The sequence below is a fragment of the Mustela putorius genome, unplaced genomic scaffold (assembly GCF_011764305.1).
Source record: "Mustela putorius furo isolate JIRA1106 unplaced genomic scaffold, ASM1176430v1.1 tig00003909_pilon_pilon_pilon, whole genome shotgun sequence".
Taxonomy (NCBI): Eukaryota; Metazoa; Chordata; class Mammalia; order Carnivora; family Mustelidae; genus Mustela; species Mustela putorius.
The window spans coordinates 14,949,011-14,961,443 of record NW_025422057.1 but is presented as its reverse complement, the minus strand read 5'-3'; the positions used below and the strand labels follow the sequence as shown (position 1 = coordinate 14,961,443).

Below are 12,433 nucleotides of genomic sequence, written 5' to 3'. Positions count from 1 at the left end.
TGGTTTATGGTTTTCTCCTTCTTTATATTAGCTCAAAGGGAAGGTTTTGGCCTGATTAAAGTACAGGTGGTAAGTCTGAGGGCTGGTGTCCAGGAAAGGAGTGAAAAGCTGGTTATTTCTTGGGACTGGACTTTGCAACAGACAGCAGATCTGCTCAGTCTCTGTGTCCAGGCTTTTGACACCTCTCACAGTTATAAGAGCCATGGAAAAATGTGCTCGAGTATTCCTCAGGGTCTCCAAAGGAAGACAGAACCAGATTCTGGGTTTAGAATATCACAGCTGCCCTCTGGCCTAGGCAGCATGTTTCTCCCTTTCTTCTTTATTTTTCCTTTTTTGGGGGGCAAAATCTAGTGAAGGGCAAAATCTGTGCTGCTTTAACACTTCATTTTTCTGTGGCCCAGCAATGAAAACTGTCAGTTACGCAGTCAACAGATTATCTGTTCTACCTTCAGATTGTGAAACTCGATTGCCTTACATTTCTAGTTTACTGGTTCTCAAAGTATGGTCCCCAGATCACGAGCAGTTGTGATAATGAACATTTTTTAAAAAAATGTTCATGCTAATGATACTGGCTCATTAAAAAAAAAGTACTAATTTTTCAATGAAATTGTATTCTAAGAAATGCATCAAAACTTCAGATAACTAGATTGGGTTTTGTGATAAATTGTGTACTTCATCTGAGGGTTAGATACTCTGTTCTTACAGCTCTACTTGAAATTATTTGCTTTGTTTAGAATTTCATTTTTGCTTTATTATATACTGAACATAATTTAAACTTCATTAAAAATTTAGGTAAGCAGTACTTAACAGTTATTTAAGATCCACCACCTCTCATTGTTGATTACTTTATGCTACATATAGATGTTGGATATTTCCTTCCTTTTTTTAAAAATTAAGTTGTATATTTCGTTTTTTATTGTGTTTACTGATAGGCTACCAAAGGTTTAGATTTACGGCTAGGAAACATTTAGGATGTTCTTCCTATCTTGAATTAGTCAGGGTTTGTGTTCTTTATTTATGCATTTATGAAAGAAAAGCCTATATGTTGTAATGTTGGATTTGTTCATATTTCATTCTTTTATGACTGATTATTTGATTAGATTGAATTCAAATTAGTATATGGAATAGTTCCTATGTACCAAGCTCTGTGCGAGGTCATTATGTTTTAAAATCCTTAAGAGGTGCCTGGGTGATTGATTTAGATGCTAATACGGTCAGAAAATGCTGGAAATATTTTGACCTTGAGGATGTTGGATGCATCATTTTATTTTCTAGAATTTTTACAGAAATATGAATCAGGTTCCACTTGGTATATTCAAATTATGACTAAAGGCAACCAAAGGGCTCATCTATTGAGCTTATTAAGTAGCAATTAAATTAGATATAACTGTTATATCTTAAATAGTTTCATGTACTTCATGTCTTGGTTATCTATTTTATTTTTAAGCAAATTATATCATTATTATTGAATGTTCATGAATATTTAATGGTTAAAATTAAATTTTTTAATTGAATTTTCTTTTGAGAATATACTAGTTCTAGAAACCACACCAGAATTTGTATAATAAAGTTGGAATATTCTACTCTCCCCAAATAATAAAATTTAGAAAGAAAGTAACTGATGGTTAACATAGTTACAGCCTAATTCCTACTCTTTCATTATTATTTATTTATTTTTAATAATTTTTTATTTTTTATAAACATATATTTTTATCCCCAGGGGTACAGGTCTGTGAATCACCAGGTTTACACACTTCACAGCACTCACCAAAGCACATACCCTCCCCAATGTCCATAATCCCACCCCCTTCTCCCAAAACCCCTCCCCCCAGCAACCCTCAGTTTGTTTTGTGAGATCTTTCATTATAATCATTATATTAGGGAACCAGGGTGGCTCAGTGGATTAAGCCTCTGTTTTTGGCTCAGGTCATGATCTCAGGGTCCTGGGATAGAGCCCCACGTCGGGCTCTCTGCTCAGTAGGGACCCTGCTTCCCTCTCTCTGTGCCTGCCTCTCTATCTACTTGTGATCTCTCTCTCTCTTTCAAATAAATAAGTAAAATCATTTAAAAAAATCATTATATTAGTTCTGAGGAATATGTCCTATTAAAGCATATGAGTACATGTGTTTATAGGATTATAAAAAACTTTCAGTTATTAAACATAAAGTAGTAAAGTTATTTCAATTGAACTTTATTTGCAGTAGCATTGAAATAACCATTTTTAAAGGCTTTTGAATGCTCAATCAACCTTGTTATACAGGGGTAAACTTCAGGTGGTCATTTTGTATTTTTTTAAATTTATTGTTGGATTTGATTTGTTAAAATTTGATTAAGAACTTTTATACCTATGATTATGAAGGGTATTAGTCTATAATCTTCTATTGTTGTAATCTTGTTTGACTTTGTATCATGGTACTGCTGGCCTTATAAAATGAATTAGGAAATATTTCCTCTTAATTTTTGAAAGATTTGTGTGCAATTGATATTACTGTTTTTCTTAAATTTGTGGTAGAATTCAATATTTAATGTATTTGGACTTGCAGTTTTCTTTGTGGGAAGGTTTTAGCTAAAAATTCAAAATTCAATTTCTTTAATAGATTTAGAGCTTTTTTGGTTTTCTATTTCTTCTTGAATAAGTTCTATCAGTTTGTGTGTCTCAATTATATTTCTCCCATTTGATTTAACTTGTAGAACTTATTGGTAAGATTATTAATAATATTTACATGTTATCCAGTGGATATCATCACTTTCATTTCTGGTATTCATGATTTTTTTCTCCTTTCTCTCTTTCTCTTTTTTTTTCCTTGATCAGCCAGAGAGTTATCAGTTTCACTAATTTTTCTTAAGGAAACAAATGGTTTCATTTGTTTTCTCTATTTTTTTCTATTTCTTTCATTTCTTCTCATTATTCCCCTTCTTTTGCTTACTACAACATTAATTTGCTCTCCTTTTTCTGTTTTTTTAAGATGAATACTTTCCAATTTCCTTTTTGATTTCTTTCTTTGTCAGTGGAGTATTTAGAAGTGGGATATTTTATTTGCAGCTATTTGGAAAATGTCTAAAAATGTTTCTGTCGTGTATTCCTAATTTAACTTCATTGTCACAGAACATATTTTGAATGATTTCAATTTCTTAAGTGAGACTTATTTTATGATCCAATGTGTTTGGCAGAATAGTGGCTCCACAGAGGTAACCACATCCTAATCCCTGGATCTATTATCCTACATAAAAAAGGGGAGTCTGAACATGTGATTAAGGTAGGGCCTTAAGATGCTTACCCAGGATTGCTAGGGAGATCCAACCTAATTAGCTGGGTCTCAAAGTAATGTTTGCTCCCTGAAGTCAGGGATGGAGAGGGATGTGCATACAGAAGAAGAGTTAGAGAGAAGCAGGATTACTAGCTTTGAATATGGGATAAAGGGGAATCTAGAAACTGGAAAAGTGGAGGAAACAGGTTCTTTTTTAGAATACCTAAAAGGAAACACAGCCCTGCCAATACCTTGATGTTAGTTCATTGAAACCTCTATTAGACTGCTCACAACAGAGCTGTAGGAGTAAATATGTCAGATTTCTAACATACAGAATTGTGTTAGTAAATGTGTATTGTTATTTAAGCTACTAAGTTCATGGTAATTCCTTGCCACAGCAGTAGAAAATGAATAAATCTGGTGTCTTAGTACATTGGACTGTTATTTTATTATTAACAAAATAACACTGACTGGGTAGTTTATAAACAATAAAAATTTTTTGCTCACCATTCTGGAGGCTGGAAAATCAATATCAAGGCACCAGCATTGTCAGGTATCCTCTTTCTCATTCATAAAGTAGCACCTTCTCACTGTATCCTCACATGGTGGAAGAGGATATGGAACTCTGTGGGACTTCTTTTGTTGGAGCACTAATCCCTTTGATGAGGGATCCATGCTTGTGATCTATTCACCTTCCAAAAGTCTTGCCTATTAATACCATTGCCTTTAAGAGTTAGCAATTGAACAGATGAATTTTGGGGCAGGGGCATAAACATTCAGATCATAGCATCCAGTATATGATCTATTTTAGTAAATGTTTCTTGGACACCTGAAAAGAAATTACATTTTGCTGTCATTGGATGGAGTGTTCTACAAATGTGAATTAGGTCAAGTTGGTTGATGGTTTTGTTGTCTTCTAATTTTCTCATTGATGTTCTGTCAGTTTGAGAAATGAATGTTGAAATCTGTGACTGTAATTGTGGATTAGTTTATTCTTGCAATTCTATCAATTTTTACTTCATGTATTTTGAAACTCATTTTTACTTTGATACATAAATGTTTATGTCTTTTTGATGAATTGATGACTTGACTTCATCGTTAGGAAATCACTTTCTGTATTCCTGGTAATATTTGCTCTAAAATTTACTTTTCCAGATATTATTATAGCCGCTCTAGCTTAGTATTGATTATGCTATAAATTTTTTTATGTTTTGTTTGTATTTAAATTCTAATTAGTAATATATAGTGTAATATTGGTTTTGGGAGTAGGATTTAATGATTCATCAATTATATTATCACGCAGTGCTCATCACATCAAGTGCCCTCCTTAATACCTATTACCCATTTAGCCCATCTCCCTAGTCACCACCTGTCCATCAAGTCTGTTTGTTCTTTATAGTTAAGAGACTCTTTATGGTTTGCCTCCCTTTCTTTTTTTTTCCCTTTCCCGTATGATAATCAGTTTTCTCTTTTAAATTCCATGTATGAGTAAAATCATATGCTGTTGGTCTTTCTCTGAGTGACTTATTTTGCTTAATATAATCTCTAGCTCCATCCACATCACTGCAAATGGGTGAGATTTCATTCTTTTTAAAGGCTGAGTGATATTCCATTGCATATATATACACATACCACATCCATTCATCATCAGTCAGTGGACATTTGGGCTCTTTCCATTATTTGGCTGGCTATTGTTGATAATGCTGCTATAAACATTGGGGCTCATGTGCCCCTTTGAATCAGTATTTTTGTATCCTTTGGGTAAATGCCTGGTAGTGCAATTTCTGGGTCATAGGGTAGCTCTATTTTTAACTTTTTGAGAAGTATCCACACTATTTTTCAGAGTGGACCAGTTTGCATTACCACCAACAGTGTAAGAGGGTTCCCCTTTCTCCCCATTCTCGCCAATACCTGTTGTTTCCTGTATTGCTAATTTTAGCTGACAGGTGTGAGGTGATATCTCATTGTAGTTTTGATTTGTATTTCACTGATGGTGAGTGATATTGAGCATCTTTTGATGCGTCTGTTAGCCATCTGTATGTCTTTTTTGGAGAAATGTCTATTCATGTCTTCTGCTCATTTCTTAACTGGATTATTTGGTTTTGGGGTGTTGAGTTTGGTAAGTTCTTTATGGATTTTGGATACTAACCCTTTATTAGAGATGTTATTTGCAGATATCTTCTCCCATGCAGTAGGTTGCCTTTTGGTTTTGTTGATTGTTCCCTTTGCTGTGCGGAAGCTTTTTATCTTGATGAAGTCCTGGTAGTTTCTTTTTGCTTTTGTTTCCCTTACCTCCAGAGAGATAACTAGTAAGAAGCTGCTGTGGCTGATGTCAAGGAGGCTTCTGCTTGTGCTCTCTTTTAGGATTCTGATGGATTTCTGTCTCATATTTAGGTCTTTCATCCATTATGAATTTATTTTTGTGTGTGGTGTGAGAAAGTGGTCAATTTCATTCTTCTGCATGTTGCTATCCAGTTTCCCCAACACCATTTGTTGAAGAGACCATCTTTTTTCCATGGATATTCTTTCCTGCTTTATTGTATATTAGTTGGCCATAGTGTTATGGGTTCATTTCTGAGTTTTCTCTTATGTTCCATTGATCTCTATGCATTTTTGTGCCAGTGCCATACTGTCTTGACCACTACAGCTTTTTAGTATAGCTTGAAGTCTGGAAGTGTGATGTCTCCAGATTTGCTTTTCTTTTTCAAGATTGCTTTGGCTATTTGAGGGTCTTTTGTGGTTCTGTACAAATTTTAGGATTGTTTGTTTTAGATCTGTGAAAAATGTTGTTTATATTTTGTGTTTTTGTGGGTTTCTTTTGGTTTGTTTTTAAGATTTTTTATTTATTTTGTTGGCAGAGAGAGAAAGAGAGTGAGCACAAGCAGAGGGAGCAGTAGGCAGAGGGAGAGGGAGAAGCAAGCGTCTCCCCATGGAGGAGGGAGCCTGATGCAGGGCTCAATCACTGGACCCTGGGATCCTGACCTGAGCCAAAGGCAGATGCTTAACTGACTGAGCCATCCAGACACCCATGCTGTTTGCATTTTGTTAGGAATTGCATTAAACGTGTAGATGCTTTGGGTACTATAGATATTTTAACAATATTTGTTTTTCTAACCCATTAGCATGGAATGTTTTTCTATTTCTTTTTGTCCTCTTCAATTTCTTTCATAAGTGTTCTCTAGTTTTCAGAGTACAGATGTTTTACTTCTTTGGTTAAATTTATCCCTAGGTATCCTGTGTTTTTTTTTTTTTTTTTTTTTTTTTTTTTTTTTTTTTTTTGTGGTGCAAAAGTCAGTGGGATTGATTCCTTGATTTCTCTTTCTGGTTTTCATTATTGGTGTATAGAAATACAACAGATTTCTGTATGTTCGGTTTGTATCCTGAGACTTTACTAAATTTGTGTCTCAATTTTAACAATTTTTTGGTGGAGTCTTTGGGTTTTCTACATAGAGTATCATGTCGTCTGTGAATAGTGAAAGTTTGATTTCTTCCTTATTTGGATGTCTCTTATTTATTTTTGTTGTCTAATTGCTGAGGCTAGGACTTACATTACTATGTTAAGTAACAATGGCAAATTATATAAGACTGATGAATCACAGACTTGTACCCTGGAAACAAATAATACATTACATGTTAATTAATTGAATTTAAACAAAAAAAAAATAAGAGTGAGACAAAAAAATGAGAGTGGACAATAAACCTGTCTTGTTCTGGACTATAGAGGAAAAGCTCCCATTCCCCATTGAGGATATTACCTGTAGGTCTGTCATATATAGCCTCTATGATGTTGAAGTATGTTCCCTTTATCCCTACTTTGTTGATGGTTTTTATCAAGAATTGATGTACTTTGTCAAATACTTTCTCTGCATCTATCGAGAAGATTATATGTTTTTTGTTCTTTCTTTTATTAATGTGTATCACATTGATTTACAGACATTGAACCACTCTTGCAGCCCAGGAATAAATCCCGCTTGATCATGTTGAATGATTCTTTTAACCTGCTGTTGGAATTGTTTTGCTAGTATTTGTTAAGAGTTTCTGCATCCTGGGCACCTGGGTGGCTCAGTTGTTAAGTGGCTGCCTTTGGCTCATGTCATGATCCCAGGGTTCTGGGATTGAGGCCCACATTGGGCTTGCTGCTCTTTGGGAAGCCTGCTTCTCCCTCTCTCACTTCCCCTTCTTGTCTTTCCTCTCTCTCTCTGTGTCTCTCTGTCAAATAAATAAATAGAATCTTAAAAAAAAAAAAAAAAAGGTTTCTGCAACCATGTTCATCAGGGATATTGGCCTGTAATCCTCCTTTTTAAGTGTGGGGTCTTTGGTTTTGGAATCCAAGTAATGGTGGCCTCATAGAATGAATTTGGAAGTTTTTCTTTCATTTCTATTTTTTGGAGCAGTTTGAGAAGAATAGGTATTAATTCTATTTAGATGTTTGGTAGAATTCCCTTGGAAGCCTTTCTAGGCCTGGGTGTTTTTTGATTATTGATTCAATTTCATTGCTGGTTATCAGTTCAAATTTTCTCTTCTTCCTGTTTCAGTTTTGTTAGTTTATACCTCTCTAGGAATTTATGTAATCCAGATTGCCCAGTTTGCTGGCATATATTTTTTCATAATATTCTCTTAAAAATGTTTGCATTTCTTTGGTGGTGTTTATGATTTCTCCTCTCTCATTCATGATTTTACTTATTTGGCTGCTTTCTGTCTCTTTTCGAAAAGTCTGGCTAGGAGTTTCTCAATTTTAGCAGTTGTTTCAGAGAATAAGCTCCTAGTTTCATTGATCTATTCACTGTTTTTTATTGTTTCCATATTTTTTATTTCTGCTCTAATCTTTATTATTTCCCTTCCTCTGCTAGATTTAGGACTCATTTGCTGTTCTTTGTTTAGCTTCTTTGGGTGTAAGGTTAGGTTATGTATTTGAGATTTTTCTTGCTTTTTGAAGTAGGCTGGTATTGCTATATTCTGCCCTTTTAGGACTGCTTTTGCTGCATCCCAAATGTTTTAGACTGTCATGTTTTCATTTGCATTTGTTTCCTTGCATTTTTAAAATTTTTCTTTAATTTCCTGGTTAACCCATTGATTGTTTAGTAGGATGTTTCCTAACTTCCATGTATTTGTGGTCTTTCCAAATTTTTTCTTGTAGCTGACTTCCAACTTCATGGTGTCTTCCAAGCATTTCTCAAGCCCAGCTACTATCCCAGTTGTTGTTTAAAATTCTGGATCAGTCATATTACTTATATCTCTTTCAATTAGATTTCTGACTGTGACCATTTTTTGTTCTTTCTTTTGGGATGAATTCCTACATCTTGGCATTTGTCTAGGTTTCTGTCTTTTTGTTGTTAGGAAAACCTATTTTGTTTCCTGCTCCAGAGAGTAATGCCCTTATTAAGAAGAGGTCATATGATGTCCAGGGCCTAGTGTTTCAAGAAGTGTTATTGGTTTATGTACTGTGCACTGTGCTGCTATGTTATAGCTGTCCTTTCCCTCAGGTTAGTCCTCTGCAGAGTTTCTCCTTTACCTTGGCGGGGAGTGTTTGCAGCTTATCCAGTGTGTGGTGAGTTTTAAGGAGGTGTACTCTGGTCTGCTTGTTAAAAGGGGCCTGATCTTTTTTCCACTAGATCGGAAGCTTTGTAGCACTCTGGTGAGTAGACTTGGTGTATGTGGGAGTTTGTGCTGGTCTTCTGGGGGAGGGGCCTGTTGCTCTGGCTCTCAGGCACCCTTGCCCTAGTATAGAACCACATGCATAGTGCAGGGTAGTGGGGCTGCTGTACGCATGTCAGGCCTCCACTGTGAGCATTGTGCTACTCACTGAAGTCCATCTGTGCTCATGGGTGGAGAAGAAATCGGTGCTCTAAAGTTCAGCTCTAAAGAGTGGAGTTTGTGCTTGCCGCTGTCCAGCAAGCCCTCAGAGAAGAATAAGCAGTCTCCCCTCATGTGTTCTAGGTGTCCTTCAGATCTGTGCCTTCACCTTGTCTGTGTTCCAGCTATCTGCCCACTGCAGCACAGTTCACTTGTGTTCTATCTCAGGCATGCCAGCTGAGTTTCAAAACTCCAAATTTTAGGGGCCTGGCATGTGCAGACCCTTGCTGATCCTCTTGGGGAGTCTCACTGCACTGGGACCACTGCATTTTTGTCTCAGAAGGATGGTCAGACAAATGCACAGGAAGTAGAAGTTTTAAAGTAAAGAACAGCAAAACGCCACAACCAGGTTAGCTGCCCTCAGCAGGTGTCTCTGCCCCAATGCTAACGAACAGGACAGGGTAATGGTGCCTCCAGTCTCTTTTATCTCCTGAGCGGCACTGCCACCTCCCAAAAGTACTCCAAGAACTGGAACCTTCTCTCCCAATTTGATGCAAGCTATCCTCAGACCATGATGTCTGCTCCCAGGTTTCTCCCCTTCTTTTCCACTGTGGCACCACTATGCCCAATGGGCTCAACGTCTCCTACAATGCAAACTTCTGTAACTACAGTCTTTCAGCTCTGCTGGTTGTAAAAACTCATGATAATCAACTCTTCTCATTTTCTCAGTCAGTGGTTTTGGGGAATTGTTTTTCTTTGCAATCCCCTGTGAGCTGCTCTCTCTCCTTCTCTCTACTCTATCTGTGATCAAAACTCCTTCTCCTCCACAGCAATTCTGATACTTTTTCCCCAAATCTTGTTCTGCACCTCCTACCTTCCATGACGTGGCCTCTTTTCTCCCTCTACTTGTGCAATGTGTTCTCTCAGTCCTCAGATCAATTTCTTGGGTGTTTAAACTGATTAGATATTTATCTAGCTGTGTTCTAGGGACAAGGCAAGCATAGGGCCGCCCTACCACTCCATCATCATGACTGCCTCTGTAGAAAACTCTAGAATGCTATATCATTTTTCATCCTTTTACTTTAGTCTATTTTTTATTTTATATTTAAAGGGGGTCTCTTTTAGGCAGCATGTTGTTTATCCAATCTTAAACCATGTACAGACGATACACATATAGTTATATCTTTGGGTTTTAATCTTATTATTATTTGTTTACTATTTTTCTTTTGCTCTTCATTCTTCCTTTCTTCCTTTTGTCTTTAAAATTATTTTTTATTATTTCATTTTATCCTCTCTTTTGGTTTATTAGCTACAATTCCTTTTTTGTTATTTTAGTCATTATTTTATAGTTTATCATATTTCTCTTATACTTTTCATTGACTAATTTCAGGTAATATTACATCACACATTTTTTTGTATCTTAATTCTAAAACAGTATACTTTCATTTTCATCTTGCTGGGATTTGAACCATTCCTGAATATGTTTTACTGCTTCTTATATTAGAAAATCCACACTACACTGTTACTATTTTTTATATAGTCAGTTATATTTAGATATATTAAAAATAAGAAATAATCTTCTACTTTACCAGTGTATTAACTCTTTTCAGTATTCATCTTTCCTTTTTTTCCTTTTTGTAGATCCAGGTTTTTACCTGGATATCTATCTGGTGTCATTTTCTAACTGTGTAAGGACATAGACATTTAACACTCTAGTGTAGCTCTGCTGGGAAAGAAGTGTTATCAGTCTGTATTCTGAAGACATCTATTTTACTTTTTCAGAGGTTGAAGAATTCTAAATTGTAGATTTTTCTTTCTTCAGTTAAAAGTGTTTCTCCACTGTGTCTTGGTTTGCAGTATTCTTAGTGAGATATCTACTTTAAATCTTATTCTTTGTATGTAATGGGTCTTATTCCTCTTTTTGCAATTTAAAATTTTTAACTTTTTCACTGATTTTGGCCAATTTGATTATGATGTATGTAGGTTTGGTTTTCTTCCAGTTTCTTGTGCATGGGTTTTACTGATTTGTAAAATTATAGTTTTCACCAGATTTGGAAAGCTTTTTCGTTTTTTTTCTGTACACCTTTCTTTACCTTTGGGAATTGCAATTGTACATATATTAGACTGCCTGAAATCGTTCCTTGGCTCTCTAATGCTTTGTTTTTATTTTTTGTTCAGTCTTTTTTCCCTTTGTGTTTCATTTTGTATATTTTCTTTTCCTGTATCTTTAAATTCATTAACCTTTTTTTCTGTAGTGTCCAGTTTGATGTTAATCCCGTCCGGTGTATATTTCATCACAGACATTATATTTTTTGTATCTAGAATTTTGATAAGATTTTTTTAGAAAATATCTTCCGTCTCTACTTAACATGCTCTATTTTTTCCGCCTTACTTAATATATGGAATACAGTTATTATAACTCTTCTATAAATTGCCTATAAATTGTATCATTTGTGTCATTTCCGAGTTTTTTTTTCCTTGTTTTATTTTGCTGCTCCTTGTGGGTCATATTTTGATTAGATAGCAAACATTCTGGATTTTATATTTTTGGGTGCTAGGTATTTATCAATTTTGATAAATAAATTTAAGCTTTGTTCTGGTATGGAGTTTTTCTTGGAAAAAACCATAGTCTCTCATGGTTCACCCCCCCTTCCAATTTCCCTCAACTCCTTTCTCCTCTCCATCTCCCCTTGTCCTCCATGCTATTTGTTATGCTCCACAAATAAGTGAAACCATATGATAATTGACTCTCTCTGCTTGACTTATTTCACTCAGCATAATCTCTTCCAGTCCTGTCCACGTTGCTACAAAAGTTGGGTATTCATCCTTTCTGATGGAGGCATAATACTCCATAGTGTATATGGACCACATCTTCTTTATCCATTCGTCCGTTGAAGGGCATCTTGGTTCTTTCCACAGTTTGGCAACCATGGCCATTGCTGCTATAAACATTGGGGTACAGATGGCCCTTCTTTTCATGACATCTGTATATTTGGGGTAAATACCCAGGAGTGCAATTGCAGGGTCATAGGGAAGATATGTTTTTAATTTCTTGAGGTATCTCCACACTGTTTTCCAAAGTGGCTGCACCAACTTGCATTCCCATCAACAGTGTAGGAAGGTTCCCCTTTCCCCACATCCTCTCCAACACATATTGTTTCCTGTCTTGTTAATTTTGGCCATTCTAACTGGTATAAGGTGGTATCTCAATGTGGTTTTAATTTGAATCTCCCTGATGGCTAGTGATGATGAACATTTTTTCACGTGTCTGATAGCCATTTGTATGTCTTCATTGGAGAACTGTCTGTTCATATCTTCTGCCCATTTTTTGATATGATTATCTGTTTTGTGTGTGTTGAGTTTGAGGAGTTCTTTATAGATCCTGGATATCA

The 12,433-nt window shown here is 35.7% G+C and overlaps 1 protein-coding gene across 1 annotated transcript in view; it reads left to right on the top strand.

The window, feature by feature from the left end:
* Nucleotides 1-12,433, top strand: part of ATRNL1 (attractin like 1) — an 815,348-nt gene that overhangs the window by 317,177 nt on the left and 485,738 nt on the right. The gene's annotated exons all lie outside the window — the stretch shown is intronic.